This window comes from Arachis ipaensis, chromosome B3 (genome assembly GCF_059453495.1).
Source record: "Arachis ipaensis isolate K30076 ecotype BB chromosome B3, ASM5945349v1, whole genome shotgun sequence".
Classification (NCBI taxonomy): Eukaryota; Viridiplantae; Streptophyta; class Magnoliopsida; order Fabales; family Fabaceae; genus Arachis; species Arachis ipaensis.
Genome location: NC_142438.1, coordinates 62,484,151 through 62,508,514, shown reverse-complemented (window position 1 = coordinate 62,508,514; position 24,364 = coordinate 62,484,151). Strand labels below are relative to the sequence as shown.

At 39.1% G+C, this 24,364-nt stretch overlaps 1 non-coding gene across 1 annotated transcript; it reads right to left on the bottom strand.

Annotated features, from left to right (window-relative positions):
* Positions 1 to 18,454: 18,454 nt before the first annotated feature.
* On the bottom strand, positions 18,455 to 18,558 carry LOC148570864 (small nucleolar RNA R71). Its single transcript, XR_015908154.1, has one exon. It is a non-coding gene; the product is annotated as a small nucleolar RNA R71 (small nucleolar RNA).
* Between the last annotated feature and the right edge of the window lie 5,806 nt (positions 18,559 to 24,364).

Genomic DNA, 24,364 nt, shown 5'->3' with positions numbered 1-24,364 from the left:
ATTTTAATTCCATTCGATGCCTTGATGTGTGTGTTGAGTGATTTCAGGTTATAAGGCAAGTATTGGATGGAAGAAATGAGTAGAAAAGCATACAAAGGGGAGAATGCGTGAAGAAACAAAGATTAGGACGCGCACGCGCAAAGGAGATCTCCCCCATGGACGTGCACGCGTACATGCCGCTTCTGCGCGGATGAAGAAATTGCCAATCGACGCGCACGCGCACATGGCGCGCACGCGCCAATACTCTTACATGGCCCACTTGAAGGCAAAACGTTGGGGGTGATTTCTAAGCTGCCCAGGCCCAAGTCCAACTTGTTTCTGAGTGTATTTCATACAGAATTGAAGTCCAAGCAAAGGGGGAGCAATTGTTTGTAGCATTAGCATCATGTAAGTTAGTTTTCCAGAGAAGTGAAGAAGGCTTATCATGGGCGTGGCACACAAGTTATGTTTTCCAGAGAAGTGAAGAAGGCTTATCATGGGCGTGGCACGCCAGTATAAATTTCGAGAGAGGATGGATGAAGTGCACAAAATGAGCGTAGCACGCCAGACCTTGGGCGTGCTACGCCAGTTCAAAATTCCAGGGAAGAGGAGCAAAAGGAAAGAGTCTGGCCGTGCCACTTATACTCGAAGGCGTGGCACGCCAGGCTAACCAAGCTAGAAGAAGACCCTGGGTGTGCCACTTGATGTTGAAGGCATGGCATGCCAGGGAGGTTAATGCAAGGGGCATACCACTTGAAGAGCTGGGCGTGGCGTGCCAAGCCAAACTAAGTGGCTAGGCGTGGCATGCCAATTGGTGCACGAAATTGTGTATGTCAATGTCAATATTACTATTTCTCACAAATTCGCACAACTAACCAGCAAGTGCACTGGGTCGTCCAAGTAATACCTTACGTGAGTAAGGGTCGAATCCCATGGAGATTGTTGGTTTGAAGCAATCTATGGTTATCTTGTAACTCTTAGTCATGATATCAATTATATTTAACAGTTTGAATTGCAAAAAATAAAAGAGCATGAAATAAATACTTGTTCTGCAGTAATAGAGAATATGTTGGAGTTTTGGAGATGCTTTGTCTTCTAAATTTCTGCTTTCTCCCTGTCTTCTTCTTCACACATACAAGGTTCCTCCTATGGCAAGCTGTGTGTTGGTGGATCACCGTTGTCAATGGCTACCATCCGTCCTCTCAGTGAAAAAAGTCCAGGTGCGCTATCACCGCCCGGCTAATCATCTGTCGGTTCTCACTCATGCTGGAATAGGATCCATTGATCCTTTTGCGTCTATCACTGCGCCCAACCCTTGTGAGTTTGAAGCTCGTCACAGTCATTCAATCCCTGAATCCTACTCGGAATACCACAGACAAGGTTTAGACTTTCTGGATTCTCAAGAATGCTGCCAATGGATTCTAGCTTATACCACGAAGATTCTAATTAAGGAATCCAAGAGATATTCATTCAATCGAAGGTAGAATGGAGGTGGTTGTCAGGCACGCGTTCATAAGTTGAGGATGGTGATGAACATCTTAGATAGACACAAGCGTGTTTGAATAGAAAACAGAAATAGTTGCATTAATTCATCGAAACACAGCAGAGCTCCTCACCCCCAACAATGGAGCTTAGAGACTCATGCCGTCAAAGAGTACAAAGCTCAGATCTAAAATGTCATGAGGTGTGAAATAGACCTCTAAAAGTTGTTTAAATATTAAATGAGTAACCTAGGTTTACAGAAAATGACTAAACTATGATAGATGGTGCAAAAATCCACTTCTGGGGCCCACTGGTGTGTGCTGGGGCTGAGACTTAAGCTTCTCACGTGCCTAGGCTGTTTCTGGAGTTGAACGCCAGGTTGTAACCTGTTTCTGGCGTTCAACTCCCATTTGTAACCTATTTCTGGCGTTTGACGCCAGACTGCAACATGGAACTGGCGTTGAATGCCAGTTTATGTCGTCTATCCTTGAGCAAAGTATGGACTATTATATATTGCTGGAAAGCCCTGGATGTCTACTTTCTAACGCAATTAAGAGCGTGCCATATGGAGTTCTGTAGCTCCAGGAAAATCTATTTTGAGTGCAGGGAGGTCAGAATCCAACAACATCAGCAGTCCTTTTTCAGCCTGAATCAGATTTTTGCTCAGCTCCCTCAATTTCAGCCAGAAAATACCTGAAATTACAGAAAAACACACAAACTCATAGTAAATTCCAGAAATTTGATTTTTAATTAAAAACTAATAAAAATATAATGAAAATAAATTAAATCATACTAAAATCATACTAAAAACAATGCCAAAAAGCGTATAAATTATCCGCTCATCACAACACCAAACTTAAATTGTTGCTTGTCCCCAAGCAACTAAAAATAAAATAGGATAAAAAGAAGAGAATATACTATAAATTCCAAAATATCAATGAAACTTAGCTCCAATCATATGAGCGGGACTTGTAGCTTTTTGCCTCTTGAATAGTTTTGGCATCTCACTTTATCCATTGAAGTTCAGAATGATTGGCATCTATAGGAACTCAGAATTCAGATAGTGTTATTGATTCTCCTAGTTCAGCATGTTGATTCTTGAACACAGTTACTTTATGAGTCTTGGCCGTGGCCTTAAGCACTTTGTTTTCTAGTATTACCACCGGATACATAAATGCCACAGACACATAACTGGGTGAACCTTTTCAGATTGTGACTTAGCTTTGCTAAAGTCCCCAATTAGAGGTGTCCATAGTTCTTAAGCACACTCTGTTTTTGCTTTAGACCTTGACTTTAACTGCTCAGTCTCAAGTTTTCACTTGACACCTTCACGCCACAAGCACATGGTTAGGGACAGCTTGGTTTAGCCGCTTAGGCCAGGATTTTATTCCTTTAGGCCCTCCTATCCACTGATGCTCAAAGCCTTAGATCCTTTTTATTTACCCTTGCCTTTTGGTTTTAAGGGCTATTGGCTTTTTGCTCTTGCCTTTTGGTTTAAAGAGCTTTTGGCTTTTTCTGCTTGCTTTTTCTTTTTATTTTTTGCCATTTTTTTCGCAAGCTTTTTGTATTCACTGCTTTTTCTTGCTTCAAGAATCAAGTTTATGATTTTTCAGATTATCAAATAACATGTCTCCTTTTTCCTTATTCTTCAAGAGCCAACATATTTAACATTCATAAACATCAACTTCACAAGACATATGCACTGTTCAAGCATTCATTCAGAAAACAAAAAGTATTGTCACCACATCAAAATAACTAAACTAGTTTCAAGGATGAATTTGAAACCATGTACTTCTTTTTCTTTTGTAATTAAAACAATTTTTTATTTAAGAACGGTGATGGATTCATAGGATATTCATGACTTTAAGGCATAGACTCTAATTTTTATTTATTATTTAATAAAAATAATATAAATTAGGCATAAAAGAAGACACTTAATAATAAAAGACAGGAAATTAAAGACATAAAAATAAATGACTCTAACTCTAATACTCATATACTCTTAACATAGATAAAAGGTTATCTCAGAGTTAGGACTCAACAACCTTTATTTTGGGAGGTAGATGCTTCTTTGGTCTGTGGGGTGCTTGGCCCTTCAAGAGACAGCCTCTGGCGCTTCAGTTCCTTTATGTCACGCCCCTGCTCTTCTTGTTCTTTAAGCAGTCTGCACAGCATGCTGTTTTGATTTTGCTATTCTTCCTTCAGTTGATCCACAGCTTCTTGCAACTTGGTGACAGATGCTTCTAGGCGCTCCCAGTATTCAATTTGAGGGATTTTCAGGAGGAGCTCCTCTGCTTTTCCCTTGATGGGGTCGTCCTGCACTTGTAGTCCTTCCATAGACTTTTTGGTGATTGGTTGCTCAACTGAGATATACTTATCTACTCCCATTTTTATTCCAGCATCTTTACATAGCAGAGAGACTAAGCTTGGGTAAGCCAATTTAGCATCTTTGGAGTTTTTGTTTGCAATTTTGTAAAGCTCACAAGCAATCAGCTGATGAACTTCCACTTTTTTTTCTAGCATAATGCAATGAATCATCACTGCTCTTCTGATGGTGACCTCAGAGTGGTTGCTAGTGGGCAGTATAGAGCATCCAATGAAATCCAGCCAGCCTCTGGCAACTGGTTTGAGATCTCCTCTCTTGAGTTGGTTCGGGGCACCCTTTGTGTTGGTTGTCCACTTGGCTCCAGGGAGGCATATGTCCTCTAGGATTTTGTCCAATCCTAGGTTTGATCTCATCATTCTCCTATTAAAGGAGTCTGGGTCATCTTGCAGTTGAGGCAGCTTGAAGATCTCCCTTATTTTGTCAGGGTGGGTGTGAACAACCTTCCCTCTGACCAGAGTTCTATAGTCATAGAATGCGGTTCCAGCAATTCTCTGTCTGTCCGTCTGCCATATGATGACATGTCATCATGTCATCTTTTTCTATACTTTTTCATACAAGAAATTGATAATTAGTGCTTAAATATTGCATTCTTTTCTGCTTAAATGGTATATTTCCTTGATCTTTTAATTTTATAAATTTGGTAGGAAATAAGAAGAAAAAGAAGCAAAGAAGCACAAAATAAGCTAAAAAGGAGTAAAAAAGAGCTTTGGGGAACACTTTGAAGTTGGAGCACACTTTGGAGCCTTAGGCCACGCTTTTAAAAGCGTGGCCCATGATCAAATCAAGGAAGTATCACAATCAGCATCACAAAGCTCAGTTCACTAAGTGAACTTAGCTTTATCGTGAAAAACTTGGCTTGGAAGCAAGAATTTTCGCTAAGCTAAAACTTGGGCGTTTACAACATGACCATGCCTCCTTCAAAGGGCTATAACTTGAGCTATAGACGTCCAATTGATATGCTTCCAGTTACGTTGAAAAGCTGACATTCACAGCTTTCCAACGATGTATCATAGTCCATATTTGGCATGAAATTGAGGCACAAGTGAAATGCATCTTTAAAGGCCAAAAATAAGCAAAAAAATCAGCCAATGCTTCCACCAAGGTTCGAAGGGGGAGACACAAGGAAAACAAGGAAAGCAAGAAAAGAGTGCTTAGTTCACTTTTCCAACTTAGCCTTTTCGGGCTCCTCCCCAAAGAAAATCAAAGTGCAACATTTGAAAAATGCCTCCACCAAAGTTCGAACCCAAGACCCCACACTCAAGCAAGGCGCTACACAAGGGGAGCTCAGTTGGTTTTCCCAACTGAGCACTACTTCCCCCATCTCCCCACATTTTGGCAAGCATGATGCGCCACAATTTGGCACACCAAGGGGCTGGGACGCACAAGTTGACACGGACAGCAACATTGGGGTGCTCAGTTTGGTTTTCCACCCGAGCCGTCCCTGGGAGGTGCAATATTGGGCCAAAATTCAACCAAAATTCCACTTAAATTCAATTCTTCACCAAATTGAATCAAGGCCAACAAACCCATCTCTCTTCAAATCTAAAGCAAGCAAAGCCCACATCATCACTCAAAGGCACAAGAACAAGCTAGAATTAGGATTTTCATTTAATTTGTTTTTCATTTCAATTTCATTTTATTTTGTAAAGCCTATATAAGGCATCATTTTCATCTTTGTAGGAAAGCTCAATTGTATGGAGGCTAGCTCCAATAGGGAGTTTTGCACTCTTTAGTTTTCATTTTGCTCTCTCTCTTTAGTTTTCCATTCTGTTTTAAATTTTGGATCAAGAATTGAAGGAATTCTGTTTCACTTGATCTGAAATCTCTTATTCCTCTTCTGCATAAAATCTGAGTTTCCTTGATTACTTTCACCTTGTTCTTCTTCTGCAATTTACTCTTCCATTTTCATTTTGTAATTGTTCTTGTTGGATCAAGGAAGGATTTGAGATCTAGACTTGTTTTCTAGTCTCTTCCACTCCTGAGATCTTGAACCACTTTTAAATTGCTGCAAATTAAGCACTGCTTTTCTGTTTTGAATTCTTCAAGCAATTTTCCTTTTCTGTTTAGATCTGTTGCATGATTTTGCACCTTTTACTTCTCTGTTTGATTGCTATTTACACTTTCCTGTTAAATTTTAATTTCCAGCACCCACTCCCCTTTATATTTCATGCAATTTACATTTCTTGTCATTTAAGATTCTTGCAATTTACATTTCTTGTCATTTAAGATTCTTGCAATTTACATTTCTTGCTCTTTAAGTTTCTATCCAATTTACTTTCTACACTATAATTCCTTGTCATTTACATTCTGTTGCTTCAAGTCTCACCCAATTTCACTTAAATGTTAGCTTGACTAAACTAATCACCCACTAAAGTTGCTTGATCCATCAATCCCTGTGGGATCGACCTCACTCTAAGTGAGTTTTACTACTTGATGCGACCCGGTACACTTGCCGGTTAGATTTGTGTGTTTGGAAATTCGTTTTTCCAATAAAAACACCATCAAGTTTTTGGCGCTGTTGCCGGGGATTGATTTAGATCAATAATGATTAAGTGGGTGAGAAGTCTAGATCAAGCATTTTCTTTATTTTTGTTTTCTGTTTTAAATTGAAACCAAGGTGTTTGAGTTTTTGCCTCACTAAGAAATTCTCATATCTGATATGAGTAATTTCAATTTTCCTTGGTGTTGTGTTTTCCAAAATTCAAATGGAGTTCAACTCATCTTATGATCAAACAAATTTTATGGGATATTACCCACCATCACCAATCTCTAATGGTGGCTGGGAATATCACCAAGAAAATACAAAGTCTGAGCACTCCAATCCATGGAGATTTATTTCAGAAACACAAGATGAGCAAGAGAATCATATGGGATATCTTCCTCCACCACAAAATGATGCAAGCTGCTATTCTAATGGTGGCTGGGAGGAGCAAAACCAGAAAACATTTGAGAGCCCATATTCCACTTATCAAGAGCCATCTTCACTTGAACGTGCCTTCAATTCACTTATGCAAAATTGTCCAACCTCACCTTCCAGTTTTTCATCTGAAAATTCTTCATCACTTGACTATGCCTCAACACAAAAACCATCCCAAGACTCACAACCAACACAAACTTCCACGAGCCAAAGATTCTCAATGTTTGAGTCCAGATTCAACAGACTTGTGGAGAAACAACAAAAATTCTGGAGAGAACTAGAAATCATTTCTCAGGAGACGGATGAGCAATTGGAGGACATAGAGAAACACTTAGAACTACGAAGCAAGGAAAATGAAGACCAATTGATGGATGTGAAGGATAAAGTGGAAGAGCAAGATGAGGAGGCTACTACATCAAGTGAACTTTCAATGAAGAATGAGGTGGTTGAAAATGAAACTGCACTTGAGGTGATAGAGGAACATGAAACTTCCCTCCCAAAGGAATTAATGGGAAATCATAAAGAAGAAATGGAGGAAGATACTCAAGAGAATTCACACTCAAGTGAAGTAGAGAAGTGCACAGAGGAAGAGCTCAGGGAACCACCAATACAAGAGGCTCTTGATGAATAGAAGACTCCAACAATCACACAACCACCAAGACTTGGATTCAAGGAAGTGAAGGCAATTAACAAAAGCACCAAGAAGAGGATTGTGACCAAGCTACCAAGGACAACATTCAAGAGGAGGTCAACCACAAGCAATCCAACCCCTGGACCAATAGCAAGCAAGCTCAAGCAAGCTATGTACAAAAGAAAGCTTGCTGAGAGGAAACCAAGACAGGGGGCAATAGCTGAATCTTCTCCTCCCTTGAAGTCATTCCTCTTAACAAACTGGAAGAAGAGGAAGAAAGTGAAGAACAACATGTCAAGCTAATGACACTAAAAGAGCACTTGTTGGGAGGTAACCCAACCGTAGGTAACATTTCTTCTCTGCTTTGTTTTCTTTCTTTACTTTATTTAAATTCAATAAATTGGCATATGGTTACATTCTAAGTTTGGTGTTGCCTTGCAACAAATTATTTTCAATCTTTTTGGATGATTGCATCAAATTCAAAAATGAAAGTGTCACACTAAGATTCTAAGTTTGGTGTGCCACTTATTTTCTATGTAATTCATTCAAGCAACACTACTTGTCTGCATAATCATAATGCTTCTGCAGTTTTGTTTTTTTTTCTTTCTCTTTTAATTTGATACTTTTTCATTCCACTTTCTTTAGTCATTTTTCTGTTTTTAAATGCTTTCATTTTAGTTTGCTTATTTACTGTGTTTGTTAATACATTACCAAGAGAGCTTTATACATGACAGATTCTTGGCTTGGTGATTGTACTTAACAAATAACAGTTTCACTTGCTTAGTTTTAATTCAAATAAATTGACATATGATTGCATTCTAAGTTTGGTGTTGCTATGCAACAAAATTTGGTTCCAATTCTTACAAGATACTTGCATTAATTCCAAGTGAAAGTATCACACTAAGTTTGGTGTGCCACTTATCTTTTATGCAATGTATTGTGCACACCTTCTTATCTATGCAATCAAAATGTCTCTATCTCTTGTGCCTTGATATCTTTAATTTTGCTTGTTTAAAACACATGTGTTACTAATACTTCATTGTGTAAGACATTCATGACCCATGTTAGCCCCATAGCCATTGTTCTAATTGTTGCTTGAGGATAAGCAAGCATTCTGAGTTTGGCAAGCGAAAGAGAAAGAATAGAGGAAAAAGGACAACAATAATGAAGATGAACTACAAGGTTGTAGAGTTCCTTTTCTTCTCATTTTTTTCAGCACTTAAATTGCATGATTGTCTTCATCTTTTCTGTTTACATGTGTGTATGAATAAAGCATAGCTTGAATCTTGATTTGTAACATGCTGTTATGGCATTATGAATACCAACTTGAGTTTTGTGAGTTCAAAAGCAATAAAACATCATGATCATAAACAAACAAGGCATTAAAGAAGAACTTAGCATGTGCATACAAGTATTGGAAAGCTAGTATGATTAATTGTTGCTCAATTGCATTGGATTTTATTTAATTGAAGTTTTCATCTATGACATTTTGTGAAATCTTTTGAAAATCATGAAAACCTTGAAGAAGCAAATACAATTAAAGCAAGAAAAGAAAAAGGGAAAGAATGAGAAAGCTGAAGGCTCTGAGTACTAATGGCAATTTATGTGTTAAGTACTTGTGGTGTTTATGTATCCAGCCAAATGCTTGAAAATAAAACACTTAGAAGTCAAGGCTAGGCTCAAGTGCAAAAGCACTCCCTCAAAGCTCAAGGTTCTGAGCATCAATGATTAGAGAATCAAGAAAAGAAAAGAAAAATGAGCTTAATGAAGTCCTCTAATTAAATGCTTGTGGTGCTTATGTATCAAGTGGTAATACTTGAAAACAAAGCATTTAGAGTCGTAGCTTTGTTATTAACTCATGGGGCAAAGCACCCAAAAGGAGAAGCTAATAAGAAAAGCAAAAGCTTGTTTCAAGGAAGAAATATAAGGAAAAGATTTCATAAAATGAGCTAGATAGAAGCATCAATCATTTACATTTCTTTTGTGATTGTAGCATGCATAGAAAACTAGCCTACCATGAACATTGAGTTGCTATTCTTCTTACCTTGAATTGTCAATCTTTATTGCATGATTCTTTTCTTGCTTGGGGACAAGCAAGGTTTAAGTTTGGTGTTGTGATGACATGTCATCATGTCATCTTTTTCTATGCTTTTTCATACAAGAAATTGATAATTAGTGCTTAAATATTGCATTCTTTTCTGCTTAAATGGTATATTTCCTTGATCTTTTAATTTTATAAATTTGGTAGGAAATAAGAAGAAAAAGAAGCAAAGAAGCACAAAATAAGCTAAAAAGGAGTAAAAAAGAGCTTTGGGGCACACTTTGAAGTTGGACCACACTTTGGAGCCTTAGGCCACGCTTTTAAAAGCGTGGCCCATGACCAAATCAAGGAAGTTTCACAATCAGCATCACAAAGCTCAGTTCACTAAGTGAACTTAGCTTTATCGTGAAAAACTTGGCTTGGAAGCAAGAATTTTCGCTAAGTTAAAACTTGGGCGTTTACAGCATGATCATGCCTCCTTCAAAGGGCTATAACTTGAGCTACAGATGTCCAATTGATGTGCTTTCAGTTGCGTTAGAAAGCTGACATTCACAGCTTTCCTACGATGTATCATAGTCTATATTTGACACGAAATTGAGGCACAAGTGAAATGCATCTTTAAGGGCCAAAAATAAGCAAAAAAATCAGCCAATGCTTCCACCAAGGCTCGAAGGGGGAGACACAAGGAAAACAAGGAAAGCAAGAAAAGAGTGCTAAGTTCACTTTTCCAACTTAGCTTTTTCGGGCTCCTCCCCAAAGAAAATCAAAGTGCAACATTTGAAAAAGGCCTCCACCAAAGTTCGAACCCAAGACCCAACACTCAAGCAAGGCACTACACAAGGGGAGCTCAGTTGGTTTTTCCAACTGAGCACTACTTCCCCCATCTCCCCACATTTTGGCACGCCCAAAGGCACCAAGGAGCAAGCATGATGCACAACAATTTGGCACACCAAGGGGCTGGGACGCACAAGTTGACACGGACAGCAACATTGGGGTGCTCAGTTTGGTTTTCCAACTGAGCCGTCCCTGGGAGGTGCAATATTGGGCCAAAATTCAACCAAAATTCCACTTAAATTCAATTCTTCACCAAATTGAATCAAGGCCAACAAACCCATCTCTCTTCAAATCTAAAGCAAGCAAAGCCCACATCATCACTCAAAGGCACAATAACAAGCTAGAATTAGGATTTTCATTTAATTTGTTTTTCATTTCAATTTCATTTTATTTTGTAAAGCCTATATAAGGCATCATTTTCATCTTTGTAGGAAAGCTCAATTGTATGGAGGCTAGCTCCAATAGGGAGTTTTGCACTCTTTAGTTTTCATTTTGCTCTCTCTCATTAGTTTTCCATTCTGTTTTAAATTTTGGATCAAGAATTGAAGGAATTCTGTTTCACCTGATCTGAAATCTCTTATTCCTCTTCTGCATAAAATCTGAGTTTCCTTGATTACTTTCATCTTGTTCTTCTTCTGCAATTTACTCTTCCATTTTCATTTTGCAATTGTTCTTGTTGGATCAAGGAAGGATTTGAGATCTATATTTGTTTTCTAGTCTATTCCACTCCTGAGATCTTGAACCACTTTTAAATTGCTGCAAATTAAGCACTGCTTTTCTGTTTTGAATTCTTCAAGCAATTTCCCTTTTCTGTTTAGATCTGTTGCATGATTTTGCACCTTTTACTTCTCTGTTTGATTGCTATTTACACTTTCCTGTTAAATTTTAATTTCCAGCACCCACTCCCCTTTATATTTCATGCAATTTATATTTCTTGTCATTCAAGATTCTTGCAATTTACATTTCTTGCTCTTTAAGTTTCTGTCCAATTTACTTTCTGCACTATAATTCCTTGTCATTTATATTCTGTTGCTTCAAGTCTCACCCAATTTCACTTAATGTTAGCTTGACCAAACTAATCACCCACTAAAGTTGCTTGATCCATCAATCCCTGTGGGATCGACCTCACTCTTAGTGAGTTTTACTACTTGATGCGACTTGGTACACTTGCCGGTTAGATTTGTGTGTTTGGAAATTCGTTTTTCCAATAAAAACACCATCACCATAGATTAGTATAGAATTCCTGAACCATGTTTCTTCCCACCTTGGTTTCAGGATTAGCTAGGACTTCCCAACTGCTGTTTCGAATTTGCTCTTGGATCTCCGAATATTCATCTTCTTTCAGATCGAATTTAACTTCCGGGATCACCGATCTTAGACTCATTATTTTGTAAAAATGGTCTGAATGTTCTTTGGTTATGAACTTCCCTTGATTCCAAAGTGGTTTTGGAATATTCTCCTTCTTGCCTCTTGAGTCGATTTGTTTTCCCTTGGGAGCCATGATCTTAGTGGGTATTGGCTTAGTGATCATGGATAAACACTCCAAACTGAGAGTTTTGCTTGTCCTCAAGCAAAAGAAAAGAAAGGAGAGGGAAAGAGGGAGAGCCAAGCACAACTTGTGGAGGAGAGGAGGAGGCCGAAAGAGGATTTAAAGGGAAAAAGGGAGGGTGGGTTCGAAAATTTAGAAGGAAATATAATAGAAGATATGATTTGTAAAAGATAAGTATAATAGGAAAAAGATATGATTTAAAATTGAAAGGATATGAAAGATATTTGAAAAATATAAATCTGAATTTTGAAAAAGATGATGTGAAGATTTGTAAAAGATATTGATGATTTGAAAAGATTTTAGAGTGAAAAGAGATAGCTTTGTTTTGAAAAGGATTTGAAAAAGGGCTTATGAATTAAGATACATTTGATTCTTTTGAAATTAGGGTTTTTAGAAATTAGGGTTTATGACATGCTTGTGCAAGAAATTATGAAATTAAAACATAAAAAATGGAAAAAATTTGAATTGAAAACGAAATTGCCTACTCCCCACATTCCTGGCGTTAAACGCCCAACTACTGCATGTTTTGGGCGTTTAACGCCCAGTTAGTGCTTGGTCTGGGCGTTTAACGCCCAGCTGTTGCTTCTAGCTGGCGTTAAACGCCAGAAACCCCTTTGTCACTGGGCGTTTTTCTGAACACCCAGGATGCTGTCAATCTGGCGTTAAACGCCCAGAAGCTGCTTCTTTCTGGTGTTTAACGCCTAGATGGCTATCATTACTGGCGTTAAACGCCCAGTAGATGCTCCTTTTGGGCGTTTAACGCCCAGTTGTGCCTTTTACTGGCATTTTCTTGCCAGTGAGCTCTTTTTCTCTGTTTTGTGTTCTGAATCCTTCTGTAACCCTGTGAACCTCTGCAATTGACTCTTTACCTTATTAACAGTGAACATTATATAAACAAATAAAATCAAGAATAGGGCAAAATAACAGAAAAAGTTTTCCCAATGGCTGGGTTGCCTCCCATCAAGCGCTTCTTTATTGTCTTTAGCTGGACCTTGCTGAGTTTTTTAATCGAGCCTCAACCTTGAGCACTCTTGCTCAACATTGCCTTCAAGATAGTGTTTGATTCTCTGTCTATTAACAATGAACTTCTTACCAGAATCAATGTCTTGAAGCTCCCCATAACCATATGGTGATACACTTGTAATCACATATGGTCCCCTCCACCGGGATTTCAGTTTCCCAGGGAAAAGTGATGCGGGCAGAAATTGGTGAATTAAAAATTATTAGAATATATGCATTGTAAGTATAGTTCTTAACTCGCCAGAAATCCACCGCTCAATTTAGAAAGGTGTCACAGAAAATTGAAATTTAAAATACTGGGAGTATGAATCCCAGGTCGTCTCCCAACGAGTTGCAGGAAAGGGTGCTATTTTATTAATCAGATGTTTTTGAAAAGGGTTGAGTTGAGTAAACAGGAAATTAAATTGATGAAATTGAATAATGTAAATAAAACCCTTGACTGGGAGTTGATTACATGGAAGCCCTATCCTTGATGGAACATTCTTAAGATTAGTTGACAATTGAGAGTTATTTCGTTTAGTTATCCTTTACTAAGTAAGGGAAGGTAAAACAAGTTGGAGTGCTGTTCTATTCACAAGTCCAAATCCACTCTGGGGAGGATTGGTGTCAGGAATTAGAGAGCAATCCAACAATAACCCAATTACAACCTTTCTCTTGAATCTTCCAACTCAAGGGTTCCTTTCAATTAACTCCCCATCAAGTTAGGAAATTACTCACTCATTATAAAGGTAAAATTCATAGCATATGAAAAGGAATCAAAGAAAGACATTGTAAATAAAAATTAAAAATAATCAATTAAAAATAAAAGTGATCCTTATATTAAATAATCCTAAAAATATTTCAATGGTAAAATTAAACAAAGCAAGGAACATGGAAGAGTAAGCCAAGTAAAGAAAACGAACTAGAATGACGAAGTCTTGATGAGGTAATAACTCTTCTCAATATCCCAATGCAAAAAGCTAGAGAAACTAAAAATCCTAAGAGCTATCAATGTATATAGAAAAAACCTAGAGGAGGAGTAAAACTAGATCTAAAAACTAAAACTCTGTAGAATGAATGTTCCCTTTGGTTTCTGCTTGTTCTCTGGCTCTAGTCTGCTGTTCCGGGCCAAAAAACTGGGTCAAAATAGGGCACAAAATCGCCCCCAGCGAATCTGTAAATTATGCAGATCGCGCACGTCACGCGATTGCGTCGCTCATGCGGACGCGTCATTCGCGTTTCTGCTTTGCCACGCGGACGCGTCGTCCACGCCTCTGCGTCGCTGGTGCTTTTCCATTTCGCGCGGTCGCATCATCTATGCGGCCGCGTCACTGCGATTTGATCTTCTCCACGCGGTCGTCTCGTCCATGCGGCCGCGTCGCTTCTCGCTGGTCATCTCCTCAATTTCTTGTGTTCCTTCCATTTTTGTTAGCTTCCTTTCCAATCTCCAACTCATTCTTGCCCTATAAAGCCTGAAACGCTTAACACATAGATCACAGCATCGAATGGAATAAAGGAGAAGTAAAATGTATAATTAAAAGTCTCTAGGAAGCAGTTTTCACTCATGTAATAATTTCAGGAAGGAAATATAATTGCATGCTATTTTAATGAATAAGTGGGTCAGGATCATGATAAGACCACACAATTAAACACAATATAAACCATAAAATAGTGGTTTATCAACCTCCCCACACTTAAGCATTAGCATGTCCTCATGCTTAATTGAAGGAGATGAAGTAAATAAGTATGAACATGCAGAAACTCATGCAATGCAATGCAATCCCATATATATATGAATGCAACTATATGATTCTTGTCCACTTGATCAAAAGTAAATAAGTTCTTCAAAACAATTATAATTCAAATTCCACTAATTCAATTCTTATAAAGTAAGAGCAGATAAAAATGCAAGAGGATAGCTCATGAAAGCAGGAAACATAGAAATTCAAGCATGGAACCCTCACTGATGGTGTATGTACACTCTAGTCTTTCTAGTGTATAGGGTAATCACTCTATCCTTCTCTAATCATGCTCTCTAACTTTTGTTTTTCTCCTAATCAATCAACAACAGTAAACATACCATTGCAAACATCACGAAGTCTTTTCAAGGTTGTAATGGGGCTAAGGTAAAGGTAGGGATACATATATGGTCAAGTGAGCTTATAAATTGAATCTTTAATTAACCCAAGCTTCAACCCAACCTATATATTTTACATAACTTTGGAATTCATGCCTAGCTACCCAGAGTTCCCTTTTTTACATTCCATACTCATGTATTAACTTTTTATTTTAATTTTATCATATGTGCATTGATTTTTGAATTCTTAATTCAGCATTGGGGTAATTTTGTCCCCTTATTTATTGATTAATTTTTTTTTTAAATAAACATAGCTTATCAATGCACATAGATTTTTAATTCTTATAGTTTCACATGAGTAGGTGACGCCAGGGCATCTTGGCCAGTTTCACTGACCTTTTCTTTACTATTTTTAGGTTAGTTTCATGCATTTCTTTAGGAAATAAGCTAGTTTTGGGTAGATATTCACTTATGCCTTGATTCAAGCATACATTGTGCATTTTACATAATTTCATGAGGATTTTGCATAAGTTTAGTGACAATTATTATGTTGCAGTACTCATGACTTGGACTAGAGCTTTGATCCACTTTATTGATTGATTTTAGGACCAAAAGGAAGCAAGAAAAGGGGAGGTAGCTTGCAAGATTAATGAGAAAAGTGATTACCAATAACACTCTCAAAAAGCCATCAATGCCCACGTTAGAGAGTCACGTTAACTAAGTTAACGTGAACTCTAACGTGGAGAAGAGAAGTTGAGCCAACGTTAGTGACACTTAACATTGTCACTAACGTTGGCAATTACTCATAAGTGGCCACGTTAGAAGCCACGTTAACCTAGGTTAACATGGCCTCTAACGTTAAGGGGGGAAGAGAAGCCAACGTTAGTGACACTCAACATTGTCACTAACGTTGGCCTATGGTGCAAAGTACCACGTTAACTCCCACGTTAACTTGGTTAACGTGGGAACTAAAGTAAGGGATGAAGAGTTGTCGACAATGTTAGTGAGACTCAACATTGTCACTAATGTTGAAGCAACCACATAACCCCCAAGAGTCACGTTAACTTCCACATTAACTTGGTTAACGTGGAAGCTAACGATGAGGAATGAAGGATGAGCCAACGTTAGTGACACTCAACATTGTCACTAACGTTGGGATGGCTAAAGATGGCCACGTTAGAAGCCATGTTAACCTAGTTAACGTGGACTCTAACGTGAGACCTAGGGGCACATTGGAACGTTAGTGACAATGTTGAATGTCACTAACGTTCTCGAAGGATGGCAAGGGCTACGTTAGAAGCAACGTTAACCTAGTTAACGTGGGCTTTAACGTGAAGCAAGAAGGGGCACACTGGAACGTTAGTTACAATGTTGAGTGTCACTAACGTTCTCGAAGGTTAACAAGGAAACGTTAAAAGCCACGTTAACCTAGTTAACGTGGGTTTTAACGTGAGGCAAAGGGGTGCATTGGAACGTTAGTGACAATGTTAAGTGTCACTAACATTCTCGAACTTATATTCTCACTAAATATTAACACCCCTGACGTCCTGAACTAAAGTCTCCGCCCACTTCGCACTTTCTCTCTGCAAGTAAAGCCAAGCCCAAATAAAGAAAGGAACTGCTTCAAACTAAAGATCCAAAGGCCCAAGACTTGAAGAATCACACTAGAAGCTGAGAAGAGTAGTATATATAGGAGTAGCTTTGAATTGAGAAAGAGTTCTGGAGGCTGGGAAAAAGAGAACTACTCTCTGTATTTTACTTTCTTTGTAATTTCTAGTTTTATGATGTATTCTCCATCTTTGTTTTCATTTTCAAGAGCTATGAACAACTAAACCCCTTTCATTGGGTTAGGGAGCTCTGTTGTAATTTGATGGATCAATACTAATTTTCATTATTCTTCTTCTATCTTTCCTCTTGATTTTACTTGAAAGCTTTCGATCTTCATCCAATTGAGTAGTTATCTTGGAAGAGAAGCTACTCAAACTTGGATCTCTTTTGAACCTTGAAAAAGGAATGAAGAGATCAAGCTAGAAATGCTTTCTCATGCTGGACCAAATTGGGTTTGGATGGGTATGTGACTATAACCCTCTCAATACTTGATTTGGGAAATGCATGTGGTATAATAGTGACCATACTTCATCTCTTCTCATGAGCAATTGACCAAGGAATTGGCTATTGATCAAGATTTGAGAGATTGAATTGTAAGAAATTGTAATTCAATCACTTAAGATTGCCAAGGAGATCAATGAGTGCATTGATTGAGGAAGAGATGAAAATGAACTTGATCCGGAGAATTGCAACATCTCCTAAGCCCAATGAACTCCCCATCTCTGATCTTACCCATTCTCTTTAATTTCTGCCATTTACTTTTATGAGCAAATCCCCCATTCCCATTTACAATTCTGCAATTTATTTTCAGTCATTTACTTCCAGTCCTTTAATTCTAGCATTTACTTTTCTGTTATTTACATTCCCGTTATTTTTATTTTCTGTAACTCTCAACCCAAATTCTGGATTCGCTCAACTAGAACATTCTTCTAATTAAAGTTGCTTGATCAATCAATCCCTGTGGGATTCGACCTCACTCTATTGTGAGTTCTTACTTGACGACAAATTCGGTACACTTGCCGAAGGGAGATTTGTTGAGAGACAAGTTTTTCGTGCATCAAGTTTATGGCGCCGTTGCCGGGGATTGATTGTGCATCAACAATGATTAAATTGGAAGATCACTAGATTGAGCATTTTTATTTTGTGAATTTCATTTTCTATTTGAGTGATTTACTTTTTGTTTTAGTTAAACTTCTTCCCTTCCCCCTCTACTCTTTTGTTTTTCTTTGTTATTTTCAATTATGTTTGCTAACCCACTAACTGTTTGATATATTACATCACCCACAACTAACAGTAATTCTGACACAAATACTGTCTGCACCTATTTTCTTTGCTTGTACTTGTTGGTTGTATGACAGGGAGAAGAAGCGGGGCTTCAACTTCCTTTGATTCTGAACCTGAGAGAACTTTCCTTAGACTAAGGAGGGAGGCAAAAGAAAAACATGTAGTTGGTGCTGAAGAAGAGGAGGAACACTTTGAGGAATACTTTGAACCAAACATGGAAGAAAATATGGAAAATCATCATGAAGAAGAGACTCACAACCATGGCAGAGGAGGTGGAGCAAATCATGCTGGGGAGGATAGAAGAGTTTTGGGCTCTTACATCAATCTAAACCCAGGCAATTGTGGAAGTAGCATCCAAAAGCCAACAATCCATGCCAACAACTTTGAACTTAAACCACAGCTCATCACCCTTGTTCAGAACAACTGTTCGTTTGGAGGAGGTGTTCGAGAAGACCCCAATCAACATTTGACCACCTTCCTGAGAATATGTGACACAGTGAAATCTAATGGTGTTCATCCTGACGCCTATAGACTGCTCTTATTTCCTTTCTCACTTAGGTACAAGGCAGCCAAGTGGCTGGAATCCTTCCCAAGGGAGAGCTTGACAACTTGGGAGGATGTGGTGAACAAATTCTTAGCAAGATTCTACCCTCCTCAACGAATTAATAGGCTGAGAGCTGAGGTTCAAACTTTCAGGCAACAAGATGGTGAGACTCTATATGAAGCATGGGAGAGGTTCAAGGACTTAACAAGGAGATGTCCACCTGACATGTTCAACGAATGGGTGCAGCTGCACATTTTCTATGAAGGTCTCTCTTATGAGTCAAAGAAGGCCGTAGACCATTCATCTCGAGGATCTTTGAACAAGAAAAAGACCATTGAGGAAGCCCTAGATGTTATCGAAATAGTAGCAGAAAACGACTACTTCTATGCTTCCAAAAGAGGGAACACAAGAGGAGTGATGGAGCTAAACAATGTAGATGCTCTGTTGGCCCAAAACAAGCTCATTACCCAGCAGCTAACTGACCTCACCAAGAAGATGGAGAGGAACCAAGTAGCAGCAATCTCATCTTCATCAACAATCCAAGAAGGAGTGAATGAAGAAGCAGAGGGGAGTCAGGAGCAAGCCAACTACATTGGGAATTCACCAAGGAAAAACTATGATCCATACTCCAAGACTTACTACCCTGGATGGAGAAACCACCCAATCTTTGGGTGGGGAAGTAAGCAAGATCAAAACCAAGACCAGAGGACATCTCAACACCCCCACAACAACACTTCTCCACACACTTATCAAAACCAAAATAGCACATCTGCTCTGAACCACTCATCAATTGATGACAAGCTCTCTAAGATCGAAACCTTCATTGAAGGAATATGCAGAGACATTCAAGACAGTAAAGCATTCAGAGAGGAAGTGCAGTCAAACATGCAGAATCAAAATGCTGCCATCACAAAACTGGAAACACAAATCAGCTATCTATTTAAGCAGCTTCCTAACCACAATTTTTGCTATGATGCCCATTCAAGCAAAAGGGATGAGTGTCAAGCTATCACACTTAGGAGTGGGAAGGAACTGAAGGAACATCCCCAAAAACCATAAGAAGAAGGCTCAAATGAAAAGGGAGAAGAGCAAGATGGAATGCAACCCCCCACGCCAAGTCTGCAGAAAGAAAAAAAGATACCCCAACTGAACATCTCAAGAGCTCCATACCCCCAGCTATTGAAGAAAAAGGAAGATGACAACCAGTTCTTGAAATTTTTGGAAATCTTCAAGAAGCTGCAAATCAACATACCATTTGCTGAAGCCATAGAACAAATGCCACTTTATGCCAAGTTTTTGAAGGAGCTAATGACTAAGAAGAGAAGCTGGAAGAACAATGGGACTGTGATACTAACTGAAGAGTGCAGTGCTATCATTCAGCATAAACTACCTCAGAAACTGAAGGATCCTGGGAGTTTTCAGATCCCTTGCATTATAGGAGAAATCACAGTAGAAAAGGCTCTTTGTGACTTAGGGGCCAGCATCAATTTGATGTCAGTAGCTATGATGAGAAAGATGAAAATTGAGGAGGCTAAACCAACAAAAATGGCTCTACAACTGGCAGACCGGTCATTCAAATTCCCTCACGGGATAGTAGAGGATTTGCTAGTAAAAGTAGGAGATTTCATATTCCCAGCAGATTTTGTGGTGCTGGACATGCAGGAAGACGCCAAGACCTCCATCATCTTGGGAAGGCCATTCTTGGCCACTGCTGGAGCTGTCATTGATGTTCAGAAGGGTGACCTCACCCTGAAATTACACAATGAAAAGATGACATTCAATGTGTTCAAGGCCATGAGTTATCCATCGGAACAATTGGGGGAATGCATGAGGTTAGATGCACTTGAGGATGAAGTGGAGGAGAATTTTGAAGAAGATGAACCTGAAGAGAACGAAAGATTGGTGGAGGAAGAATCTGAATCAAGTGAGGAGGTAGCTACAGCAGAAATACATATACCAGATGCACCAAAGGAAGGGAACGAAAAATCAGAATCACCCAAACTTGAACTCAAAGCATTGCCACCTACTCTCAAATATGCATATCTAGGAGAAAATGAAAACTACCCAGTGATCATAAATTCATCCCTCAGTCAAGATCAAGAGGACGAACTACTCAAGGTGCTGCGGGAGCATAAGGATGCCATTGGATGGACCCTTGCTGACTTGAAGGGAATCAGTTCAGCCATATGCATGCATAAAATACTGTTGGAAGATGATGCCAAGCCATCAATTCAATCCCAAAGAAGGCTGAACCCAATCATGAAGGAAGTGGTACAGAAAGAGGTTATGAAGCTTTGGCAAGGAAGGGTCATATACCCAATTTCGGACAGCCCTTGGGTTAGCCCCATACATGTTGTGCCAAAGAAGGGAGGGATCACTGTGGTTACCAATGAGAAGAATGAGCTCATACCTACAAGGACCATCACAGGATGGCGGATGTGCATAGACTACAGGAAACTCAATGAGGCTACACGAAAGGACCATTTTCCCCTTCCATTCATGGATCAGATGTTGGAAAGACTTGCAGGGCACGCATATTATTGTTTTCTCGACGGTTATTCAGGATATAACCAAATAGTGGTTAATCCAAGAGACGAAGAGAAAACCTCATTTACCTGTCCGTATGGAGTGTTTGCCTATAGGCGTATGCCATTTGGATTATGTAATGCCCCTACAACTTTTCAACGCTGCATGCTTTCTATCTTTTCAGATATGATAGAAAAATTCATTGAAGTTTTTATGGATGATTTCTTGGTATTCAGAGATTCTTTTCCTAGTTGCCTACATCACCTCGCCTTGGTATTGAAAAGATGCCAAGAGACCAATTTGGTCTTGAACTGGGAAAAATGCCACTTCATGGTGACAGGAGGAATAGTCCTTGGTCACAAGGTCTCTCACCAAGGCATTGAGGTTGATAGAGCTAAAGTAGAACTTATTGAAAAACTACCCCCACCCAGTGATGTCAAGGCAATTAGAAGTTTTTTAGGGCATGCGGGTTTTTACAGAAGGTTCATCAAAGATTTTTCAAAGATAGCCAAGCCCTTAAGCAATCTCCTTGTATCTGATACACCATTCATCTTTGATGAAACATGCATGCTAGCATTTGCACATTTAAAAATGAGGTTATCCTCTGCTCCTATCATTTCCCCACCTGATTGGAACCTACCATTTGAATTGATGTGCGATGCATCTGATTTTGCAGTTGGAGCGGTGTTAGGACAAAGGAAAGATAACCTAGTTCGTGTGATATACTATGCTAGCAAAGTCCTTAATGAAACTCAAAGAAATTATACCACTACTGAAAAGGAGTTGCTAGCAATAGTTTTTGCATTTGACAAATTTAGATCATACCTCATTGGTGCTAAAGTGATTGTTTTTACAGATCACACAGCACTTAAATATTTGTTTGCCAAGCAAGAATCAAAGCCAAGACTAATAAGGTGGATCTTACTGTTGCAGGAATTCGATATTGAAATCAGAGATAAGAAAGGAGTGGAGAACAAGGTGGCAGATCACCTATCCAGAATCCCTCATGATCAAGGTGGAGAGAATGATACAAATGTGAACGAGCTCTTCCATGATGAGCAATTGATGACAGTTCACAAAGCACCATGGTTCGCAGATATTGCAAATTTCAAGGCAACTGGGGCATTACCCCCAGAGATCAATAAACATCAAAAGAGGAAGCTCATGAATGATGCAAAATACTTTGTCTGGGACGAGCCATATCTCTTCAAGAAATGTTCAGATGGAATTCTTAGAAGATGTGTTTCGGAAGAGGAAGGGAGAGAAGTCCTGTGGAACTGCCACGGTTCATGCTATGGCGGGCATTTTGGAGGGGACAAAACTGCAGCAAAGGTGTTACAAAGCGGATTCTTTTGGCCCACCCTTTTCAAGGATGCCAAGGAACTAGTAAAAAGCTGCAATGAATGCCAAAGATCTGGAAACCTGCCCAAAAGAAATGCCATGCCACAAAATTTCATCTTGGAACTGGAAATGTTTGATGTGTGGGGAATTGATTTCATGGGACCATTCCCAACCTCATATGCAAACAAGTACATCCTGGTAGCAGTGGATTATGTTTCCAAATGGGTAGAGGCTATTGCAACCCCAACTAATGATAACAAGGTAGTCATGAACTTCCTCAGGAAGAATATCTTTAGCCGGTTTGGAGTCCCAAGAGCTCTCATCAGTGATGGAGGGAGCCACTTTTGTAACAAACCACTAGAAGCTCTCCTCTTACGATATGGGGTAAAACACAAAGTAGCCACACCTTACCATCCTCAAACAAGTGGGCAAACTGAGATATCCAACAGAGAGCTGAAGAGGATCCTGGAGAAGACTGTGGGCGCATCTAGAAAGGATTGGTCGAAAAAGTTGGATGATGCTCTTTGGGCATACAGAACAGCATTCAAAACTCCACTTAGAATGTCTCCATATCAACTAGTCTATGGGAAGGCTTGTCACTTACCACTGGAGCTGGAACACAAAGCTCTTTGGGCTATCAAGATACTAAATTTTGACAGCATTGCTGCTGGTGCAAAAAGGATCTTGCAGCTGCAAGAGATGGAAGAATTCAGGTCACAAGCCTATGAAAACACTAAGATGTATAAAGAAAAGGCAAAGAGAAAACATGACATGCATCTGGCACCCAGGAGTTTCGAAAAAGGGCAGCAAGTACTCCTTTACAATTCTAAATTAAGGCTATTCCCAGGAAAACTCAAGTCAAGGTGGTCCGGACCTTTCATGGTTACAAAAGTATCACCATATGGCCACATCGAAATCACGGATGAAGGTTCAGAGAGGACTTTTACAGTGAATGGACAAAGACTCAAGCATTACCTGGGCAACATGGGGGAAAACCCCAGAGTAAAGTACCATCTCAAGTAATTAAGGACTCGTCGAGCTAGCAACGATAAAAGAGTGCTCTGTTGGGAGGCAACCCAACCTCAGGTAGTTTCACTTTAATCTTTATGTCAATAAAAATCACAAGTTATTTCCCCTGTATTGTAAGGAGCTAAGTTTGGTGTTCCACACCAGAACAATCCAAGAGTGGTAGTGTAGTTCTAAGTTTGGTGTTCCACTAAAAGACATTGGTTAGAATTACACTCCACTCCAAAAGAACATTGCTAGCTCCATCCAGTCAAGAGAAACCACTTAGATGTAGTTAGACTATAGGTGATCATTGCTTTGTTGATAACAAGATATGAGGGTCTCTGCATATATGCAATGTTTTGTACTGGGCAAAGAACTAAGTTTGGTGTTCACACACCAAATTGAGTTCAAGAGGCACAAGCATACATGTAAGCTAACTATGTCTCAAGTGCTTTGGGAACAAGCAACTTCCAGTAACCTTGCAGGAATCTTATAAGGAAATGGTGCACCTTCACCCAAAGAAGCGAGGCAGCAAAAACTAGGATGATGACAAAGAGAGAGGGGGACCAGAGATCATCACCCGAAGGTTGTATTATTACCTAATTCCATTGTACTCAGAATTGTTGAAAGTTGGAAGTTCGAATGCACTTTTGATTTGTAGTTACACGTAGTTGAACCCTTTTTAAATTCTGTCTTTTAAGTTCTGAATAGGTCTATGTACACTAGTCTTTATGTTACTGCACCATCACTTAACTTACTTGTATGCTGTCCCTTTAAATCAAATTGAAGAAGAGAATGATTATGTTTTTAAAAGACCAGAGTAGAGTTCATAATGTGGAAGTGCATTCATGAATCTTTGGGGTAGTCATAAGTTAGCTAAATTGGTTCAACCACAAGGCTGGGATGACAATTATATGGCCTGAATACTTTGCTTTGGATACACTCATAAGACTAAGTTAATAACAAGATCCAAAGAAGAGAAAAGGGAAAGAACAATGGAAGTGAAAAATAAAAGAAAAAGAGTAAGCAATAAGGCTAGGCATCAATGGTTTTAATCTTGAGGCAAGTGTCTGTGGTGCTCCTGTGTGAGGGATCTACTTGGATGAATAAGCTCTTAGGGGTGCCTTATCACTTGGTAACTTGGGTTAACTAACTCGG